Raw genomic sequence first — 9570 nt, 5'->3', positions numbered from 1 at the left:
AAACAATGTTACCATTAATATTAATATCTTCTTTCCTCCTCAGTTTCCTCAGGAAAAACCAGAAATCAGTGTTTACCATCCATTATGACATCATTTAATGGACAAACACAGAGTGTATATTACCTGCCCATTTGTAAACAATTTTACCATGCACTCAGACCTTGGAAAAGTTATTTAGTATCTCTCAGATCAATGTTTCCACACCTGTATGGTGACCCAGTGGGGGGGCCTCCTTATGCAGCTCAGGGCTTTCCATTTCTCCCCTCATATTCTTCTCAAGAAGCAAACAGACCCATGGCTTCTGCCCCTTTTGTGGGAACTGTGTTTCTGGCCTGGAGTGACCTGGAGCAGTTCTTGACTTTGTTCCAGCTGCATCAGGTCATCATTGACAAGGACAGTCTGGTGAAGAGCATTGAGACTCCAGAAGAATCTCCTTTTAGAGCCCAGCCTAGAAGCCAAATGGTGGAGTGTCCTCAATAAGTATGAATTGCTCACCCAGATGAAATCAAGCTTTGAGAAAAAGATGCAAAGGCAGCATGAGCTTAGCAGGAGATGCAGCACCAGCACCCTCCAGGCAAAGCTGAAGCTGGTAGCCCATGGGGCCAAGGAAGAGTTGGACAACCTCACCAAGGACTTCTTTGAGGGGAAGATGGAGATAGATGATTTTCTCAGCAGTTTAACGGAAAAGAGAACCGTTTGTCATTGTCACAGAGCCAAAGAGGAGAAACTTCAGCTGGCCACAGTCACCCACATCAGTTCCATGCTCCCCTATAGATTTTCCTGAACACATGAACTGCCAAGAGAAGAATGAACAGTCACAATTAAACACATTTTAAATAAATGTGATTTGCAAACATGCATTTCATCCTAAAGGTTGTATTGTGTAGTAGAAATTAACTGCATCCATTGAGTAGAGATGGGGCTGATTTTCTACAAATAAAGATGGCTTTTATTATCTTTGTTTGAGAAATCCTTCTGCACACTGTGCACTAAAAATATCCTTTGTTTTTATTGTTGATAAAGTGTTTTACTATATTTAAGTTTCTGTTGCTACTCACTGATTATTAAAACTTAAATACCTATGCATGTAATTTTGGATAAATTCAAGTGTTTTATAAATCATATTCTTTTAAATTAAAAAAATGGAGCAAATGGAAGCTAATGACTTTATGATAAATCAAGAAATTATAAAAAAAAAACCAAAAAAAGAAGAAATAGAAGACAACGTGAAATAGCTCATTGGAAAAACAACTGACCTAGAAAATAGATGCAGGAGAGCTAATTGAAAAATTATTGGACTACCTGAAAACCATGATAAAAAAAAGCCTACATTTTATCTTTCAAGAAGTTATCAAGGGAAACTGCCCTGATATTCTAGAACTGGAGGGTAAAACAGAAATGGAAGGAATCCACCGATCACCTCCTGAAAGAGACCCCAAAAGGAAGACTCCTAGGAGTATTGTAACCAAATTCCAGAATTCCCAGGTCAAGGAGAAAATATTTCAAGTGGCCGAAAAAAACAATTCAAGTGTTGTGGAAATTCAATCAAGACAACACAAGATTTAGCAGGCTCTACTTTAAAGGATCAGAGGGTTTGGAATATGATATTCCAGAAGTCAAAGGAGATAGGATTAATACCAAGAATCACTTACCCAGCAAAATTGAGTATAATATTTCAGGAGAAAATGGAATTGAAATATGCAGAACCAGGAGAGCACTGTTCAGGACCAGGACAATGCAGTAACAGTAAAATTGTACATAGATCCTCTATGAATAACTTAGCTATTCTCAGCAATACAATGATTTAAGACAATTCTGAAGGACTTATGATGAAAGGTGCTGTCCATCTCCAGAGAAAGAACTTGTGGAGTCTGAATGCAGATTGAAGTATACTTTTTTTTATTTATCTTGTTTGTTGGAGTTTTTGTCTGCATTTACTTTCACAGCATGACTTACATGGAAACATGTTTTGTTTGACCACACATAATAACCCATGTCAAACTGCTTGCCTTCTCCATGAGGGCGGGAGGGTAGAGAGTATGGGAGAGAATTTGGAACTCTAAATTTCAAAAAGAAAAGAATTTGAAATTGTTTTTAAATGTCATTGATGGAAAATAAAATATGAAATTTAATTTTTTAAAAAAACTTTGTCAAGAAAAAATTTAAGTTTATGATATATAAATTTCCTTAGCCTGATCTTTTATATTTTATTTAACAATAACCCCTTTTTCCTTTGATTTCCTTGTAATTTGTTTTTACCTCTACTATGTTTCAGCTGAACTTAAGGAAGTAGAAAGGATGCTAATATTAGACTCACAAGACTTGAATTCAAATCCTACCTTTGCCACACACTAGCTAAATGACATGATCAAGTCTCATAACCTATCTCAACCTCAGTTCTCTGACCTTGAAAATAAAGAAGGACTTTGGGTCAGCATGATTGATTGGGTCAGTATGAATGATAACAACTGAACTATTTCCCTTAAAAAAAACTCCCTTGGGGCAACTAGTGAGTAGAGCACTGGCTCTGGAGTCGGGAAGACCTGAGTTCAAATCTGGCCTCAGACATTGACACACTTACTAGCTGTGTGACCTTGGGCAAGTCACTTAACCCCAAATGCATTGCCTTCCCCCCTCCAAAGAAAAAAATAAAAAAAACTCCCAAGCAAAGATTTAAAAGGGTGTGATATGATCCAAGATCAGTACAATAAAAGGGAATCAAAATCAAGCAGTTCCATACAATTCAGACCTGTGTAGGAAGATAGCCAGAGAAACCTGTGGGTGTTCTGATCAAAGAAATGTGTGGGGGTAAGGAGTAAGAGGGAGAAAAACATCCAGCTCTGCTAAATGGGATCTGAATTCATCAGGGTCTTAATCTTAAATAAGTCAAAGTCAAAACAAAAGATAAAGCCAGCTTCCAGTAGAGCACTACCCAAGAAACCTGAGACAGGATACAGGGACCCATGTAGGCTGCATCAAGAAGTGCTCTACTGGGCCTGAAATGAACATAGTTCCTGATATTTGTTGACTTTGGTGGATGCACCAGGATATCAAGGAGAGGGGTGAAGCAGAGGTGCTTCAGGAGCCCTCCATGAAGCAAAAAGCTAATATGATGATCTCCAATATCCAGTCAGGATGTAGAAGGACCTGTTAGGGCCTTAGTAGGGGACAAAGCATTCTCTCAGTTGGTGCTTACAAAAGGAAGAAGAGACAGGGACGATGTCATTGCCTGAGATGGGCCACCTGGAGTTGAAGAAGAAGCCAGGGTCTGGCATGTTAATTAGTACTTGGTTTTAGCTCCAGACTCACTTTAATGGCCCAGGGTGGTAGGGAGAGCATGGAGGAGATCAGAAATAAGCCATCCCATCCAAACCTGAAGCAAAGGAATAGCCAGAAACGTTCAGACTATGCAATGAATAAAATCAGATCCTAATCAGTCCATTAAGAAATTGAGAGAGATGAAAATCCAGGTGTGGCACAAAATCCAAATCCAGGAACTGATGCTGTCAATATAATTATAAAGGAAAAGAAAACTATTATAATACAAGAAATGATACTGGATTAAGAGAAATCCAAAGGCAAAACCCAAAGACAGTGACTTCACAGTAAGTACACCTAAATTCACAGAAAAATGAACTCTTGAGAGGAAAAAAATGGGTGGAGAATACTTAGTTTAGAACAGAAAGTGAAAATGTGAGCTAAGTAGTAGAATCTGAAAAACAGAATCAAATAAATGTATCAAATGATTCAACGAAATAATAAGAAATATTACAAGGTCAAAAGATTTTATAATAAAGAGTAAAACTCTGTTATCAAAAACAACTGCCCTACAGTGGTGATCGCAGCAGTGGCTGCTTCTGAAGCTCCAGGCCCACAGAAGTTGGGGGGAATCAAGTGACTGATCAGAGTGGTAGTGCAAGAATCTCTCTGCTGGTGCTAAGGCAGCATTCTTTTGCTTTGCCCTGCTTGGATCTAGGTCACAGTCCTGGGTGGTGGTCCTGGTGTGAGGAGGAGCACTGGTGTGGCAGAACTTGTGGTAGCTGTGGAGAGGGAGTCCTTTGTTGCAACAATCTGGCTAGCAGCTGCTGTGGGGGTGTAAAACCAACAACAACCAGGTCACAGAATGCGGCAAGTCCAGGTTCTCTTGATCTGCTATACTAAGGAAAGCAACATTAAGGGGTTAACAAGCTTACTTTAATCCAGCATACAAATATCATTCACCTAGTTCAGAGGGAAAAGCCAGCACCCTGAACTTCAGAGCAAATACCAACAAATTACAAGCATCAACAGACAGACCAAATACAATTCATAGTTACCAACGTCTGAGTTCAGCCAGGGAGCTCATGACAATGGCTGGCCCAGAGTCATGCAGCACTCCTGCTGTGGGTCAGGGCTCAGGAAAAGAGAAAGCCAACCTCTGGTTTCATATCTTTTTCAGGGTTAAGGGTGAGTCACACATGCAACTTACCCACGTGACCGAAATTGGTCACAAAAATGCAACTTAAACCCACATGGTCTAAAAGCCTCTGATGTCACAAACATGTCACTCAAATCCCTGTAAACTAGGCTTTTCCTTGAGGCAAGGAGGTCATCAAGGATGCCTAATTTAATTAAGGAAATAAAGGCCAAGCTCTTCAAGGGCGCTTGGTTAAATTAAGTGCTAAGAGCCCATTTTGATTGCCAATACATCCTCTTAGAAGTTCCAAGGCAGAATAGAGTGTTTGAGATCACTCACAGACCAGAGCAAAGGCCAGTAGAGGAGTAAACACTTCTTGGATCATACTACCTCAGAAGAACTGAAAATTTGCAGGTGCCTACAAGTAGCTCAGAAAACAGCAGCACAAAACCCCTGAAGCACTCTACTCTGATAGCAGAGTCATACCTTGACAAAGAGCTCAAAAGTCAAGTAATTGGCTGGGAAAATGAGCAGACAGAATAAAAGGACTCAGACTATAGAATCTTACCTTGGGTGACAAAGAAGATCAAAACGTACAGCCCGAAGAAGACAACAAAGTCGAAGATCCTGTATCCAAGGTCTCCAAGAAAAATATGATTTGGTCACAGACCATGGAAGAGTTAAAAAAAGGATTTTGAAAATCAAGTAAGAGAAGTAGAGGAAAAATTGGGAAAAGAAATGAAAGTGATGCAAGAAAATCATGAAAAATGAGTCAACAGTTTGCTAAAGGAGACCCAAAAAATACAGAAGAAAATAAGACCTTAAAAATAGACTAACCCAGGCTTGCTGCATGATTGCTTGCTCCTTCCCTGAGCCAAGACTCTGATCTGCTGGCAAGTCCTACCCAGCTGAGGATTATGACAATGAGGATGTATATGATTCCTACACCTACCCAGGTGACTATGACATCCACACAGGAGACGCAAAGCATGACCTGGCAAATGAATGCCAGTATGGACAACAGACCTACCAAGTGATTCTAGAAGTGATCAAGAACTTTATTTGATATTTCCATAAAACCGTGTCCAACCTTATCAACCAGAAAGTCTATGAGCTTCAGGCAAGCCAGGTATCCAGTGATGTCATTGACCAGAAAGTCTATGAGATCCAGGACATCTATGAGAATAGCTGGACCAAGCTGACTGAAAAGTTCTTCAAGAATACACCCTGGCCGGAAGCAGTGGCTATCGTCCCACAAGTGGGCAATGATGTTGCTTTCCTGATCCTGTATAAGGAGCTTTATTACAGACACATCTACGCCAAAGTCAGTGGTGTGCCTTCCTTGGAGTAGAGGTTCAAATGCTACTACAATCACTGCAACCTCTTCAACTACATCCTCAATGCTTATGGCCCTGCCCCCCTCAAGCTATCCAACCAGTGGTTGTGGGATATCATCAATAAATTCATCTATCAGTATCAGTCATTCAGCCAATACTGATGCAAGATAGCAAAGAACTCATAAGAGGAGATTGACCTGCTTCATTACAACACCAAGATCTGGAATGTCCACAGTGTCCTGAACATGCTCCACTCCCTGGTAGACAAATCCAATGTCAACCAACAGCTAGAGGTCTACATGAGCAGAGATGACCCTGAGAGTGGGGCTGGTGAATATGGCCAGCTGCTTCAGCCTGGTGGGGCTGCTATGGCTGTACTCCCTCTTGGGGATTACTACCAGGCCATCAAGGAGCTGAAGAACATCAAGCTCAAAAAGAAGAGCAGATGTTCCTGGGTGCCCAAGTGCCAGGTCACCACATATTACTATGTGGGTTTTGCCTATTTGATGATGAGCCAATACCGGGATGCCATCCATGTCTTTGCCAACATCCTGCTCTACATCCAAAGGACCAAGAGCATGTTCCAGAGGATGGCATACAAGTATGAGATGATCAAAAAAGCAGAATGAGAAGATGCACACCTAGTTGACCATTGCCTTCACCTTGTATCCCATGGTCATCGACAAGAGCATCCACCTGTAGATGCAAGAGAAGTACGGCAACAAGATGCTGCACATGCAGAAGGGTGAACCACCATTGTACAAGGAGCTCTAAGGCTACTCTTGCCCCATGTTCCTGTCCCCCATTTTGCCCAACTATGATAACATGAACCCCAACTACCACAAGGAGCCTTTTCTGCAGCAGCTGAAGGCGTTTGCAGATGAGGGGCAGAAGCAAGCCCAGCTCTCCACCATCTGCAGCTTCCTACAGCCCTACACCACCATGCCCGTGGCCAAGCTGGCTGGCTTCCTGGACCTCACTGAGTGGGAACTCCACATCCAGCTGCTGGTCTTCAAGCACAACATGAAGAACCTGTTTTGGATGAGTGGCATCTCAGCTCTGGAGTGTGAGTTCCAATAGGCCTCTGAGGTGGACCTCTACATCGACAAGGACATGATCCACATAGCCAATACCAAGTTGGCCCGCCGCTATTGAGACTTCTTCATCCCACTGATGCATAAATTTGAGGAGCTCAATCAAACCCTAAAGAAGATGGGCCAGACACCCTGAATGTGCACCGTCTCTCACCACATTTATCTAGAATTCCTGTGGATGCTCACATCTAGGTGGCAGAACTTGTTTTCTGTCTTGTACTGTCGAGACCAGCAGGCCTTCCTTGCTGGGGCTGAACATTTAAATAAATCCCAGGAAGAGGAAAAAGATAGACTAACCCAAATGATAAAAGATGTGCAAAAAGCCAATGAGGAGAAGAATACCTTAAAAAAGAGAATTGGCCAAATGGAAAAGGAGGTCCAAGAGCTCACCGAAGAAGATAATTCCTTAAAAGTTAGAATGGAACAAATGGAAACTAATGACTTTGTGAGAAATCAAGAAATTTTAAAACAGAATCAAAAGAATGAAAATATAGAAGACAATGTGAAATATCTCATTGGAAAAACCACTGACCCGGCAAATAGATCCAGGAGAGATAGCTACCTGAAAGTCATGATCAAAGTGAAACTCCAAGTTGAAAACACCTGTCATAGTCAAAATTCAGAGTTTCCAGATATAAGAAAAAAAATACCTGTTGTATACTGAAGAAAGGACATTAAATACCAAGTAAGGGTAATAAGGATCACACAAAACCATACTGCAATCGCCCTAAAGAAAAGGAAATTCTGGAATACACTGTATTTAAAGGCAAAAGAAAAAAGGCTTTCAACCAACAATAAGTTATGCTGAACAACTAAATATAATCCTATAGAAAAAAAAGATGCTTAACTGAATAAAACATTTTCAAGCATTATTGGTGAAAAGACCAACACTGAGTAGAATCTTGAAAGTCTTAACTGAGAGACAGGAGAAATTTATACAAGTAAATTTATTTGAGTACCTGGAAGGGCTAAACAATGATATAATGCTTACTTTATAAAAGAAGGAGAAGAGACAAGTGTCCTTTCAGATTTCCAATGTTTTAAAAAGTCATAGGAGTAAAGAAAGACTAGAAATCTAGGAAGGCCAGCATGTGCTTTTGCTTTCTTTTCTTGGTCTCAAGAGAGAAAGGAGAAGGGATGAAAAAGGAAAAATACTGGGGAAGAAATTAGAAGGGAAAGAGAGGCATTTTCTTTCTCTTAATTGATTTGTGCTGGGATTTCAGTTTCTGAGGGAGAGGTTATAGGAGGAGGTGTAGGAAAAGAGAGGAAGATTTGAGCCAAAAAAGAAGAAGGAAAGTATGGAAAGAAGAATGGAAGAAGGAAAGATTTGGAGGAGTTTGGGCGAATGGCGTAATGATCTGAGAAGGAGAATTTTATAGAAATTTGGAAGAAATTGAAGAAAATGTGGGGTTCAATCTTTAGGCCCCAGTACCGGTCTAGATTTTACTCTTCATGAAGGTGAAGTATGATCAGGGACAATTAAAGAGAGAATATAAAATTTATAGGGGTAACTAGGTGGCACGGTGGATAGAGCACTGGGCTTGGAATCAGGAAGACTCCTCTTCATGAGTTCAAATCTGGCCTGATACTAAGTCATTTAAACCTGTTTGCCTCAGCTTCTCATCTCCAAAAACTTAGTTGGAGAAGGAAATGGCAAACCACTCCAGTATCTTTGCCATGAAAACCCCAAGATGCTGTCATGATGAGTCAGACACGACTGAAATGATCAAACAACAGCAAATTTGATCAGCCATGGCACAGTGAAGAAAGAGAATTCCTCAGAACCAGAAAGACTTGAGCTCAAGTTCTGTCTGTAACACTGTGTGTGTGTGTGTGTGTGTGTGTGTGTGTGCGTGTGTGTGTATGTGTGTTCCTGTGCAAATCATTTAGCTCCTCAAGTGCTCTAGGAAACTATCCAACGTATCAGCTAAAACTAATATCTATGAGTTCTAAGAAACCATCAAGTCCAAGAGCATTTTAGCAAACGCAAATAAACAAAATAGGATGGGGGTGGGGGCATGGATGTTATAGATATCCTTGGGAGACCTATGAGAGAGTAGAAGTACTGTAGGTTCTCTAGGGAGAAAGCTCTTGCAGTTCTTGTGGATGAATGACTTCAGCCCCTTCTGCATTTGGCCTATTTCTCCTCAGTTGTGAAGAGGTACATGTTAAATTAGGATGAATGGGGTTCTTTTGTGGTCTCTGAGTTTGAGCTGCAAATAGTAATAGTTTCGTAACACATCATTCAACCTTTCCCAGAGGTTAAAAGTTATGCACTGTAAGACTTTAGCGCATTTGTCTACAGTATGAAAGATTTCAAGTGGAAAAGATCAGTTGACCTGTTTCTCTGAAGCTAGTGGGGGAAAAATAGTGTTGTGCATCCACCAAAGAATCTGAACCTGGTGACATAATATAAGCATTTGATTCCTAATGGAAACATCTTAGGCAGTATTTCACTCCTCCCAGTCACCACTTCCCTGCAATATATTTGGGTCCTTGTACTCTTACATTACTTATTTCCTGAAAATCTTTAGAGGCTTGGGCTACATGGTTATAAAAAATTATTGTAATGCATTCTTTGTGCATATTAAATAAGCTCCCCAGACTGATAAAAGGTTGAAAAGCTATTATTCTTTATTCTTCAGTTTACTACAGCCCTAAAGTAATAGCCTTCTATTAAAGTTTATTGATTGCCTCCACTGTTAACTAGCAATTTGGTATATAAAAATAAAACAGAGAAATA

General features: G+C 40.5%; 2 pseudogenes; both read left to right on the top strand.

The window, feature by feature from the left end:
- Positions 1-294: 294 nt before the first annotated feature.
- On the top strand, positions 295-774 carry LOC118841437 (annotated as a pseudogene).
- A 4731-nt stretch (positions 775-5505) lies between these two features.
- Positions 5506-6963, top strand: LOC118844754 (annotated as a pseudogene).
- Positions 6964-9570: the final 2607 nt, after the last annotated feature.

The sequence above is a fragment of the Trichosurus vulpecula genome, chromosome 3, assembly GCF_011100635.1.
Source record: "Trichosurus vulpecula isolate mTriVul1 chromosome 3, mTriVul1.pri, whole genome shotgun sequence".
Taxonomy (NCBI): Eukaryota; Metazoa; Chordata; class Mammalia; order Diprotodontia; family Phalangeridae; genus Trichosurus; species Trichosurus vulpecula.
The sequence above is the reverse complement of the archived record's forward strand: the minus strand, read 5'-3'. Positions and strand labels throughout refer to the sequence as shown.